Source organism: Bos taurus, chromosome 6 (genome assembly GCF_002263795.3).
Source record: "Bos taurus isolate L1 Dominette 01449 registration number 42190680 breed Hereford chromosome 6, ARS-UCD2.0, whole genome shotgun sequence".
NCBI lineage: Eukaryota > Metazoa > Chordata > Mammalia > Artiodactyla > Bovidae > Bos > Bos taurus.
The window spans coordinates 43021210-43034825 of NC_037333.1; the positions used below are offsets into that span (position 1 = coordinate 43021210).

The window sequence follows — 13616 nt, forward strand, 5'->3', positions numbered from 1 at the left end:
ATAATTTTTCTATTATTTAGTGTTATTTTATTGAAATTATAGCACAAATCCTTATGTTAATACAGTCTAATATAAATTAGTACTTTTACCACTTCCAGAATAATGTAAATGCTTTAAAATATTTTAACTCCATTTCTCCCCTTCTTGATCTATAGGCAGAAACTGTCATTCTATGTATAAAATCCAACAATATTTACTTTATTGCCTTAAATATTCAAAGTCCATTTGTATCTAGAAATACTTATACTCATTTTATTTGTTTTTGTTTATCCTGGGATAATTTTCTTCCCGATTGACTTTCAGTATTTCCTTTCCTGGATGATGAAGGCAGCCAATTCTTTGGCTTGTTTGTCTGAAAATATATATCAAACACTGACTATTGAATTTTAGATCCGCAGCTATTTTCTCTTTCCTATGGCTTCTTTTAAGATTTTTTGTTTGGTTTTCAACAATTTTACTGTAATATGCCTGAGTGTTTTGCTTGTGTGTATGAGTGTGTGAATGTGTGGTTTTTGTTTTTTCATATTCGTCCTCTTTGAGGGTTGTAATTCTTCTACCGTTTATATGTAATATCTTTTGTAAGATTCTTGGCCCTTTGTCATCAAATATGCTTCTACTTTAATCTCTTTCTCATTTCCTTTTGATATTCCAATTACATGTATGTTAGGTTTTTCACTTTCCTCTCCATATTTTCTCTATCTTTCATCCATTTATCTCTTCCCAGTTCAATTTGTATATTTTCTTGCAACAGAGATTCCAGTTCATTAATTTTTTCATCAGCTGTCTTTTCTCAAAACATCTACTAAGTTCACATTTTAATTATTTTATTTTCAGTCCTATAATTTTTATTTTATTTTCAATTATATCTTTATTTTCCTAAAGTAGATCTCTATCTTGTTATATATTTACCTGAACTTAGAAATTATAGATATATTTGTCTCTGCTAATAATTTCGATTTGTGCATCTCACATGGATCTACTTCCATTTCTCATTTTATTCTTTTCAGTTTTCAGTGAATTATTGTTTTTCAATATAATATATTATATTTTGTTGGAGAAGGAAATGGCAACCCACTCAGTATTCTTGTCTGGAAAAATCCATGGATAGAGGAGCCTGGCAGGCTGCAGACCATGGGGTTGCAAAGAGTTGGACATGACTGAGCCACTATCAATCATTACTCTCTCATATTATATTTAGTTATCACTATTGCATAAAAATTATAGTAAAAATGATTTTTGGATTAAATTATATTTTTCCTAATAGGATTTACATTTTCTTCTTCCTAGCAGTATATTGGGTTTCCCAGGAGTCGCTAGTGGTAAAGAACCCAAGAGACACAGGTTTGATCCCTGGGTTGTGAAGATCCCCTGAAGGAGGAAATGTTACCCCACTCCAGCATTCTTGCCTGGGAAATCCCATGAACAGAGGAGCCTGGACTACAGTCCATGGGGTCCAAAAGAGTTGGACACAACTAAGCATCTGAGCACAGCCTCTATATTAGGTGTAAATCACCTTAACTCAATTAGTAATTGAAGTGATTAGAAATCTGGCTTTAGTTTTGATGATTACTCTATTTCTAGGATTTAGCCAGTCTTCTTGGCCTTTGACCATCATATGGCTTTCAGAATTGGTGATAAATCAAGGAGGAAAATGCTCCCAAATCTATTCACCTTTCTGAGCTTTGCTTATTTTAAAATTTTGATCCTGAAAATTCTCACTGCCTTGATAAGCTTGTCAGGGGAAGCACACTGATTGAAACTGCCCACCCTGGCCAGGCACCATAGTAACTATTTGCATGAGTTGTTTTATGACAGGAGATCCTGATAAGGAACACGGAACTCATAAGCCACCACCAACTGGAAGAGTTCGGGAAAGGTTGAAAGGAGACACCCCGTGTCCGTCCACTTTCCAGAATCCCTCTCTCTAGCATCCATCTTGGCTGAGCAATGCGTGCACCACCAGGAAAGACTCTGAATTAGAATGATTGGCCAAAGACCACCCAGAAACTAATCCCATCACCATAAAACCCAAGACTGGAAGAGCAGTTCTCCTAGGTTCCCTCACCCTATTGCTCTCCACCCAGGTGCCCTTTCCCAATAAAATCTCTTGCTTTGTCAGCACATGTGTCTCCTCGGATAATTCATTTCTGGGTGTTAGACCAGAGCCCAGTTTTGGGCCCTGGAAGGGGTCCACCTTCCTGCAACAAGCTTGCTAGTAATTTCAAAGTGATTTTTTACATAAATAATTCACACAGTTTTATTGTTTATCAATAGGAGAGTTGGTTCAGAACAATATTCCCTCATTTTTGGAAAGAGAATGCTTAAAACTTTTGTGTGGAGTCTCATTTTACCTTCAAATTCATAAAATATTTTTACTATTTGCAAATACTATCTATACATACCTATGTTTGTGTGTTTGTGTAACTCTGCAACCCTATGGACTATAGCCTGCCAGGCTCCTCTGCCCATGGGATTCTCCAGGCAAGAATACTAGAGTTGGTTGCCATTTCCTACTCCAGGAGTTCTTTCTGACCCAAGTGTCAAACCCAAATCTCCTGCATTGCAGGCAGATTCTTACCACTGAGCCACCAGGGAAGCCCATATGTAGGTATATGTACATGTTTATATATATATATATATATACACACACATATACATATATATATACATATGCTCTTTATATAGTAACATTAATGACTAGAAAGATGCTACCATTTAATCCTGTGGCTTCCCTTCCTCACAAATACATCAATACATATCTCCAGGAATCAAAATATCCTGTTTCCCGAAGTGGGTAAATTAAATGAAGAGTTAAGTGAGCGATGAGTGTGTTTATCTCAAAGTGTTGCATACCAGTTTTGTAGTTTGAACCTGAGTACTATAGAAATGATAATGGATTAGATTACATTATCCTTTGTAAATATTACCTTTCCACGTCTTTTGTTATGCTCATTAACTCAGTTGTCTACTACTACCTAATTATTCACATCTTAGGACTGACTCAGGGAGGAAAGAAGATCCAGAATTCACAGAGGCTGGAAGAGAGAAACAGAATATAAATAAAAATTGTATTCAATTAAACTATACGCCATGATAAATGACATTAGAGAGTTGTAGACTCTTGCAAGATATAATCTACTTCATTTGACATAATTTATGAAATTAATTTAGCACTAGATGTTGGCACATGAATAACAGTGTCATTTATTGCATGCTTAGAAGTTCCCTCTGAAAATGAAAGAGAAAACTGGGCAAAACAAATGATCTAATGTGGTATTTTCCAAAATGTAAGTCAGGTGTTTCCAAAGAATGGAATTAAATAATATTAAATCACAGAAGAAAGAGTTACTCCTTTTTGATTTTTTTTCCAATACTGATTATCTCAAGAAAAAAATCTTGGTTTAATTTTTGTCATCTGAATCTAACTGCCAGTCCCTCCTCTTAACAAAGAAAGTGCAGACTTCCAGCTCTGAGCATTTGGCAGGCTGAAGTATCTAGCTAAAAATTAATGGCATTGACCTTTCCTGTTTTGTTTTTATTGCATTTGTCTGTTATGTTACATTTTATTTATCACAAGTAGTACAAGTTTTCCTTTGGTGGCAGTGTTGTTGTTGTTGTTTCACTTTTAAAGATAGTATTTTAGGTAAAAAGTGAATGGATAGAATATTAATAGATTGAATTATATAAAATTATCAGTATTCAACCATTGTGAGACATGAAAATGTCAATATTATGTCACTCAAACTAATATAATATTATAGGTATTATAATACTATAATATATAAACTATATTTATACTATAAAAAGGTTTATAATTATAAACCTGTTATACTATAAGTAAGAAACAATTTGTGACAATGTCATGGGAATATCTGAAATCTGGGAATACCAAAATCATAATGAGTCCTAGCAGTGGACAAGAAGAGCTTCTTTTGACCTCTTCTTCATATGTTCAAATAATTTTTTAACAAGAAGAGTAATGCTCACTTTGATTCTAGCCTTGGAGCCAGCAATGACCCATATATTTTCATTCTCTAATCTAGCATATTAATTCAGCAGATATTAAAAAGAACTAGCCAAATTAGAGGTTGCACTTTGTGCCATGAGCCATGAGCCCAAACACGACTTCAATAGATAATTGGCTGGCATATCCAAAACTTTGAGATTATTGAGTGAGTGTTACTTTATAATACAAAAGGCATAATATCCTAATTAAAACCACCATGTGAACTATGCAAAGACCAGAGAAAAAATAAATTTGTTAGCAAAATTTATCATCATCAATTATCAAACTTCCACAAGCAAAAGCCTATTTCTATTATAAATTCATCTGCTTAGTCTTATTGTTAGATGAGTTATGTCAAGAAGTTGTAGAACTTCTTGATTCAACAACCAAAAAGCCTGGCGCAGAATACAAATGGAAATAATTCAGAGCTATCAATATATAATCTCTAAAAGTGAGAATTCAGTGCTAAAATTCAAAAAGTGATGAGATTAAAAATAAAATTATAAATGCATTCCAAAAACATGAGAAAATGAAAAGGGAAGAGAACTTGAGAAGAAGTTTCCTACCAGGGAGATAATTAACTCTCCTATCAAAGACCATCTTTTCTTGTCCATAGAATTCAGCCTGTCCTTTCACCCATGGCCATGAAAATTGATGCAGTGTTACATATACATTTTAAATGTAAAATGAAGGAAGAAAATAAATAACCAAGGCCACAGTTTCCAAACCAACAGGAAAGAGAAAATGGAACATCATAAAACTATACAAGCAAAGAGAAAAAATCAATAAAATTCAGTGCAGCACATCTTCTCGCTTACTTCTGAGCACACAAATTCTGCTCATCTGGAATGCGCCAGGGGTATGGTATGCGTTATGAATCTTTCAAGTTTTCAGAAATATGATCTATCATTAGAAGCACTGAAAAATACCAGTTGGCTTCACTAATTCTGTTCTTTGCTTTCTTCCAAACTTGGATATTGACGACGCTGGGGGCTTTGGATCCATCTTAGAGTCAACAGAACACTCAAGGGAGAAGGTAGATTAAGAATAGTGTTCTTCAGAAAAATTGTTTGGTCTCGCTCTCTCAATCCTGATGGAATTTTCCTGATGGTAAAAAAGTTTATCATCTCTTTTATTCCTCTAGGTAGATCAGTGCCATTTCTATACCAGGATATTAAGGTACCACCACCTCACTCCATCCTTGGTGATTGAGTATTTTAATGATCTTAAAATTACTCAGAAGAGTAATTCTCAGGATGAATTTTCCATCAGATTCATCCAGGAAGCTTTTTTTTTTTTTAATTAATGTAAATTTCTAAGCACCATCTTGGAGAAGGAAATGGTAACCCACTCCAGTGATCTTGCCTGGAGAATCCCAGGGACGGGGGAGTCTGATGGGCTGCCATCTATGGTTGTCGCACAAAGTCGGACATGACTGAAGCGACTTAGCAGCAGCAGCAGCTAAGCACCATCTTCAGCCTGAAGGTGAATATGAATTTTTATATGAATTTTATATGAATTTCTTGGAATTTATATGAATGAGCATTTTTTAAAAATAGGATACTCTGATATAACCAGGTGGTCCTAGTGGTAAAGAACCTGTCTGTCAATGCAGGAGACATAAGAGACACAGGTTTGATCCTGGGACCATAAAGATCCCCTGGAAGAGGGCATAGCAACCCACTCCAGTATTCTTGCCTGGAAAATCCCATCCACAGAGGCACCTGGATGATGACAGTCCATAGGGTTCCAAAGAGTCAGACATGACTGAAGCAACTTAGCACTCATGCACACATGATATAACCAGTCATAGAATGACATTTGAACACCATGATATAAAGGTACTTATCTCTTCCCTTTGTCTTTATAACAGGCAAGATTTAATAGCATTCTTCTCTACCTTTAGATAAAAAAACTCCATAAAACCTTCCTCCATACCCCCCAAAATGTATGAAAATACCCTATGTTAATTAGTCTTAACTTTATCAAATATTTTAGAATATCTGATTCATTTCCTTTGAATGTCTTTCTATATCCTAATGTCATGTGTTAAGTTCCTTTACAAATATTGTGCTATATAAGTAATCCCCAGTAGTGAAGGCTGGCTAGCCCTTACTGGCATCATATTTCTCCTAGTCTGAATATATAGCAGAAAAACTAGAAACATATTTCTACTATTGAGTCTAATAGACTGACAAAAACCTGTTTTAAAATTCCTAGCCATCGAGCATTATGAAAAAAGGCAATATTCCAAATTTCCCAAGTGGCTCATTATAAACATTTCCCCATGTTACTTAGAGGCGTTATAGTGAATTCCAATAATATTCTCGTGTTTGGATCAAGACCCTAACAGAGTTTGCTGCAGTGTTTTCTGCTGCCTGCAATTTTGTCTAGTAAAGATGCTCTAGTGGGATTCTCTGCTTTGTGGTCCAGGGGGAAGTTACCAAATCTTTCCATGGTTAAGTTTTTGATCAAACTGATTTTAATGGCCCCTCCTATTTTATTCTACCTTATGCATAGATCATGATGGATTCAAGATTGCAAATCATGTTTTTACTATACCCCACATTATATCCTTGGCTAGGTAGAAAATGGTATGGACTGTTCTGGACTCATCTCTGTTAGTAGTGACCTATATAGCAGTGTCAGTCACTTACCTCTCTGGTCCTTAATATGTTTAACTGTCAATAGATGGCACTGGTAAAAGGACAAGTAGTCTTAAATTATTCCTTTAGATATATAGAATAATGTATCAAACACTCCTGAAATGGAACATTAGCAAACCAATAAAAAATTCTTTCATATCCCAAACCCTTTCTGTCCCATTAGAATAGCAGCAGAGGTAATCATAATCTATCTTGAATTATTGTATATCATTATCTTGTTTGCTTTTAGAAATTTTAAACCTGCATTTCTATCTTTTAAAGTATGTATATTGTTAGCTTTATACATTTAACATTTAGTATAGTTTCATAATATATATTCTTACAAGACTGGTTTCTATCCATCAGTATCATTGTATCACTAGAGTCCAAAATGTAACTATTCATTCCCCTGTTGATAAATATTTGGGTTGTGTCCAAACACTGCCACAAAAATTTTTATACACCTCTCTTGGTGGCCAAGTATTTATTATAAAAAAAAGTTTTAGAATCTTAGAATATACTTATCTTCAAATTTACCAAACAATACCAAGCTACTTCTAAAAAAAGTTCAGTTCAGTTCAGTCGCTCAGTCATGTCCAACTCTTTGCGACCCCATGAATTGTAGCTTGCCAGGCCTCCCTGTCCATCACCAATTCCTGGAGTTTACTCAAACTTATCTCCATCGAGTTGGTGATGCCATCCAGCCATCTCATCCTCTGTCGTCCCCTTCTCCTCCTGCCCCCAATCCCTCCCAGCATCAGAGTCTTTTCCAATGAGTCAACTCTTCGCATGAGGTGGCCAAAGTATTGGAGTTTCAGCTTTAGCATCAGTCCTTCCAATTAACACCCAGAACTGATCTCCTTTGAAATGGACTGGTTGGATCTCCTTGCAGTCCAAGGGATTCTCAAGAGTCTTCTCCAACACCGTAGTTCAAAAGCATCAATTCTTCGGCACTCAGCTTTCTTCACAGTCCAACTCTCACACCCATACATGACCACTGGAAAAACCATAGCTTTGACTAGATGGACCTTTGTTGGCAAAGTAATGTCTCTGCTTTTTAATATGCTGTCCAGGTTGTTCATAATTTTCCTTCCAAGGTGGTGTATCAATATATAATCCAACCAGAAGTGGGTAAAAATCCCTGTTGTTCTAAATCTCATCAATACTTATTTTCTAGATTTTTTTTTTCAGTTTGCTTGGCTAATATTTTATCTTCCCTGTACTATATCAGTGGCAATTAGATACATTTTATTGCAACTGAAGAGTCACAGAATTCAAAATAATAATACTTACAAATCTATATTTTTAGAGAGAAAAGTAATACACAATAACAGGACAATTAAAATAAGGATATCCATCAAAGTCAAAGGCTGCTTAACAACAAGTCCAGGGGAGGTAGAATGAATTCCAATTGTCCTCTCTCTGTAAAGATCATGACAAATGCCCTTTTTTTCTCAACCAGGAACCACAAACCTGTACATAGCATACCCAGAAAAAGACAGCCCAAGATAGAGTTTCAGTTCAGTTCAGTTCAGTCATTCAGTCGTGTCCGACTCTTTGAGACCTCATGAATTGCAGCACGCCAGGCCTCCCTGTCCATTACCAATTCCCAGAGTTTACCCAAACTCATGTCCATTGAGTTGGTGATGCCATCTAACCATCTCATCCTCTGTCCTCCCCTTCTCCTCCTGCCTTCAATCTTTCCCAACATCAGGGTCTTTTCAAATGAGTCAGCGCTTTGTATCAAGTGGCCAAAATATTGGAGTTCCAGCTTCAATATCAGTCCTTCCAATGAACACCCAGAACTAATCTCCTTTAGGATGGACTGGTTGGATCTCCTTGCAGTCCAAGGGACTCTCAAGAGTCTTCTCCAACACCACAGTTCAAAAGCATCAATTCTTTGGCACTCAGCTTTCTTTATAGTCCAACTCTTACATCCATACATGACTACTGTAAAAAGTATAGCTTTGACTAGATGGACCTTTGTTGGCAAAGTAATGTCTCTGCTTTTTAATACACTGTCTAGGTTTATAATAGCTTTTCTTCCAAGGAGCAAGCATCTTTTAATTTCATGGCTGCAGTCACCATCTGCAGTGATTTTGGAGCCCAAGAAAATAAAATCTATCACTGTTTCCATGGTTTCACCATCTATTTGCCATGAAGTGATAAGACTGGATGCCATGATCTTAGTTTTCTGAGTGTTGAGTTTTAAGCCGGCTTTTCCACTCTCCTTTTTCACTTTCATCAAGAGGCCCTTTACTTCCTCTTCACCTTCTGCCATAAGGGTGGTGTCATCTGCATATCTGAGGTTATTGATATTTTTCCCAGCGATCTTGATTCCAGCTTATGCTTCATCTAGTTTGGCATTTGCATGATGTATCTTGCATATAAGTTAAATAAGCAGGGTGACAGTATACAGTCTTGTCATACTCCATTCCCAATTTTGAACCAGTCTGTTGTTCCATGTCTGGTTCTAACTGTTGCTTCCTGACCTGCATACAGTTTTCTCAGGAGGCAGGTCAGGTGGTTTGGTATTCCCATCTCTTTAAGAATTTTCCACAGTTTGTTGTGATACACAGTCAAAGGCTTTAACCTAGTCAATGAACAGAAATAGATGTTTTTCTGGAATTCTCCTGCTTTTTCTATGATCCAATGGATGTTGTCAATTTGATATTTGGTTCCTCTGCCTTTTTTATATCCAGCTTGAAAATCTGGAAGTTATTTTAGTTGAAACTCACTGCTATTATACAGAAACCTGATGATGTTATAGTAAAGTGTAGAAAGAACAGAAGCATTCTATAATCCAAAAATTAAATCTCTGTCTTTTCATGACCCTATGCCCCTTGGCTGTGATTCTCAAAGTGTTTTTCATATTTTTTTGCCTTTCCATTAGGTGAGACAAGAAAGCCAGAGAGAGGTTGGATTTAAGTATTCTACTTTCTCCAGGTCAGTTAGGTTCTGGTGAAATTTAAATTGGTTAAGTAAAGTTATGGTTAATTGTGTCTTTGGAGGAGTGAGTTAACTCCTTTGTTTAGAATGCTCTAATGTCTTTCAGAATGCTTACTTTCTCTTCCACCAGAAGTATGGGTGGTGTCTTCTCCAGTCTTCATCCTGAGGTAAACGTGGTAGAACTCCAGGAGGTAAAATGCACAAAACTGTGCCCTCCTCCCAAGCCCAGCCCACAGGTGCTTTTAACTCTAAAACTAGTCCATATGTGGCAGAAGGCAATGGCACCCACTCCAGAACTCTTGCCTGGGAAATCCCATGAATGGAGGAGCCTGGTAGGCTGCAGTCCATGGGGTTGCGAAGAGTCGGACACGAATGAGCGACTTCACTTTCCCTTTTCACTTTCATGCACTGGAGAAGGAAATGGCAACCCACTCCAGTGTTCTTGCCTGGAGAATCCCAGGGATGTGAGCCTGGTGGGCTGCCATCTATGGGGTTGCACAGAGTTGGACACAACTGACGTGACTTAGCAGCAGCAGCAGTCCATATGTTACCCCTAGCAATCCATCAGTCACATTTTAAGTGCTCTTATGAGTACTGGCTCCAGAATCAGGCTTTTGCTTGGGCTTAGGCTCTAGGCAAACAAAAGGTAATATGATTTTTGGTACTTAATTCTCTTTCCAATTTTTAGGACACCAGTTTAACCTATGACATTTGGTGGATCCATGTGTTATCTGATGGATCTAAAGAGAGGTGTCCATTTTCAGTTTGTTCAACTTTTTACTTGTGAGAACAGGAGTGATAACTTCTAAGATATTTATATGTTTGACCAGAAACCACATGCTTTATTTCTTCAGGAATTTCTTTTTTTTTTTTTTTTTCTTTTTTATATTCCTTTGGAGTTTTACCTAAGAAATTTTATAACATCTGTGCTGAGAATGCATTCCTTGAGAGAGGATTTGCATTTGCTTCTGCTAGACCCTTGAGAGAACACTAGCCCAGGAATATTTTACATAATTTCTTGACTCGGGACTTTTAGATACTGTAGGCCTTAATTCTCAACTTGTGTGAAGGCTAATATGTAGTTAAGAACTTTTAGAGCAAACGTTTAAATTTTTATCTCATCTAAGACTCAAGGCCAGAATTTACAAGGTTCTTTGCTTTTTCCCTTCACATATTGTATATTTTCCCAATTCCTTTTTTTTCCTGACGAAGTATCTTATTAAGAATGCCCTTCCTCCTCTCTTCCACAAGATTGTTAAAAGAAAAGTTATAGCTTCTTGGAAATCTACAAATTCTTTTTATGAAATCTTCCATCTTATTTCTTTGTATTGTGTTGCCCAAAAGTTCATTTTGCTTTTTTTGCATAAAATGGTATGGAAAAACCTGAGCAATCTTTTTGGCCAATCCAATATTTTCTGTCCCACCTTTTTCTGCTCCTGGACAACTTCTATTTTACTGAGTACTAAAATATACATTTAAGTTTTTCTTTTAATTTTCCATTTTTTGTGTGAAAGGAATCCATTTGGTGTACCTTGCCTACAATATTGCCAGGAATAGAAATCTGGTTCAGTTTTTATTTGTTTAATATATTAGGATTTAAATACATATATTTAAATATATATATTAATATATATGATATATCTTTCCACAACTACAAAAATGTAAAAAAGCATTAAAGTAGAAAATCTCCATGAGTGTTTCCTCTTCTAAATTCAGCATTGTGGTTAAAAATATGAGCGTTGGTGCCAGAATTACTGAGATTGATTTCCACTTCTGCTAATAATTAGTGACCTTAGGCTAGTTACTGAAGCCTTCTGTGTTTTAATTTCTTCATATTTAAAATGAATGTAACAATATCACCTTCCTCATAAGGTCAATAGGAGGTTTAATGAGCCAAGATATGCAAAAACACCTGAAATTGTGACTGTCACATAGCAAGCATTCAATAAACCTCTACTACACTACACTAACACCGTTATGTATTTTTATTGTCTATTATTGCTGTTGCCTTGTGATCATTCCTGGTTAGTTGTATGGACTGAAAGTTTGTGTCCCCCTAAAATTCATGTGCTGAAGCAGTAACCCCCAATGTGATGATGTTTGCATATGGGATGTAATTAAGTTTAGATAAAGTCATGAGGGTGGTGCCCTCATGATGCAATTTGTACCCTTTTAAGAAGAGGAAGACACATAAGAACACACTCTCTCTCCCTCAGAGAGGACAGCTGTCTATAAGCCAAAGAAGCAGGCCTGCACCAGACACTGAATCTGCAGACACCTTCATCTTGGATTTCTCAGCAATGAACCACAAGAAGTAATTTTCCACTGATCAAGCCACCCAGTCTAAGGCATTTTGTTACAGAAACCTCAACAGATTAAGATATTGGCTGCTGCTGCTGCTAAGTCACTTCAGTAATGTCCAACTCTGTGCGACCCCATAGACAGCAGCCCACCAGGCTCCCCCATCCCTGGGATTCTCCACGAAAGAACACTGGAGTGGGTTGCCATTTCCTTCTCCAATACATGAAAGTGAAAAGTGAAAGTGAAGTCGCTCAGTGGTGTCTGACTCCTAGAGACCCCACGGACTGCAGCCTACCAGGCTTCTCCATCCATGGGATTTTCCAGGCAAGAGTATTGGAGTGGGGTGCCATTGCCTTCCCCAAAGATATTGGCTAATTCAATATAATTAGTAAATCTCTGTTCTCAATTATCTTTTTGGAATATACTACTTGACTGAATTCCTTGTTTCTAGATGAACGTAAGCTGGCTATACACAGGGCACCAGGAAGTAGGTACTTTTGCCAAAATAAAGAAAAAGTGAACACTTTTCTTCAGGCGCAGCTGTTTGTACTGTCCTACAAACCTACTTTGTTCAAAGCTGGTGTTTTTCCTTCATCCAAGAACAGAATTGCATATCCTTTAGAAAGTTGAGAGTTTCTGCTGTCTAGAGACTGAATAGCTGTACTGGACTCTCCTGGTTTAATTTCTTTATACCTCTAGGCAATAAAAAGACAGATTGTCAGGTATAATCAGTGACATGTTCCAGGGAGGCCATGTACACATCTACCTAGACTTGCACTTCCATCTTTTTTCTTAACATCACATCACAGGACAAAAGCCATCCTCGCCACTCATTCATTTATTCACTTTGTTATTTATCAGTTTTACAATAGGTGTTGTGTTAGGCACTTGTGATAGTATGTGGGTTAACAGGAAATCCCTCCTCTCAAGAAAGTCACAGTCTAGTGACAAAACTCATCCACACAAAAAATTTACACACAGTGCCGGAGGGAGTGGAAAAAAGCTTCACTGAGTAGAAGTGATATTTTATCTAGGTCTTGAAAGTCGAAAAGGAATCTATCTTTTGGAGAGAAAAGAATGTACATTCCAGGCAAAGTGAACATTATATGCTAAATTATAAAAGTCAGTCATTTAAACTAGTTTGGCTTCAGTTAGCCAACCCATATGGCTGGAGTGTAAGGTGTATTGGGGGAGGAGGAAAACATATGAGTCTAAAAGTTCAACAGAGAGCAGAGGCCTCATATGCTCAGGTTTGGGATGCTGTCTTCGGGTAGTAAGTCCACACATACCAGAGAGCTAAGCATCAAAGGATATAATCAAGCTTGTGTTTAAGAAAAAAGAGTGGGAAATAGGATGAAGGATTGTCATGTTGAGACCAGTTGGGGGCAGTTATGTGATTCAGGTCTGAGCACAGGCAAGGCAGTGAAGATGGAAATGAGAGGGAGTGATTTGAAAGACTTGAACAGGCAAAAATGACAGGATTAGGTGAGGGATTATAAATGAAGGATGAGAAAAGCAGGGCAGGGCTTCAGAAAGATTTCTAGTGTGACATGTTTAACTGACATAGAGAATACAGAATTGAAAGCAAAGTGCTAGAAGAGCACTCATTTGTTTTTAATTCTATACCAGGAAACACTGCACAAGGCTTGGTCAAATAACCACGACAGCCTTTGCACACTTGAATTTCTGGATGCTCTGTAGCCCAGGCTTGCTGC

The 13616-nt window shown here is 37.0% G+C and overlaps 1 long non-coding RNA gene across 5 annotated transcripts in view; it reads left to right on the top strand.

Annotated features, from left to right (window-relative positions):
* The window catches only part of LOC104972733 (uncharacterized), a 67479-nt gene that overhangs the window by 7147 nt on the left and 46716 nt on the right, over positions 1-13616 (top strand). Inside the window, exon 3 of one of the 5 annotated variants that reach the window (XR_807270.4) lies at positions 1816-2121. The exons of the other annotated variants lie outside the window; for them this stretch is intronic. This is a non-coding gene — a long non-coding RNA (uncharacterized lncRNA). Of the gene's footprint in view, positions 1-1815; positions 2122-13616 lie in introns of those variants that run through there. 5 annotated transcript variants of the gene reach the window in all.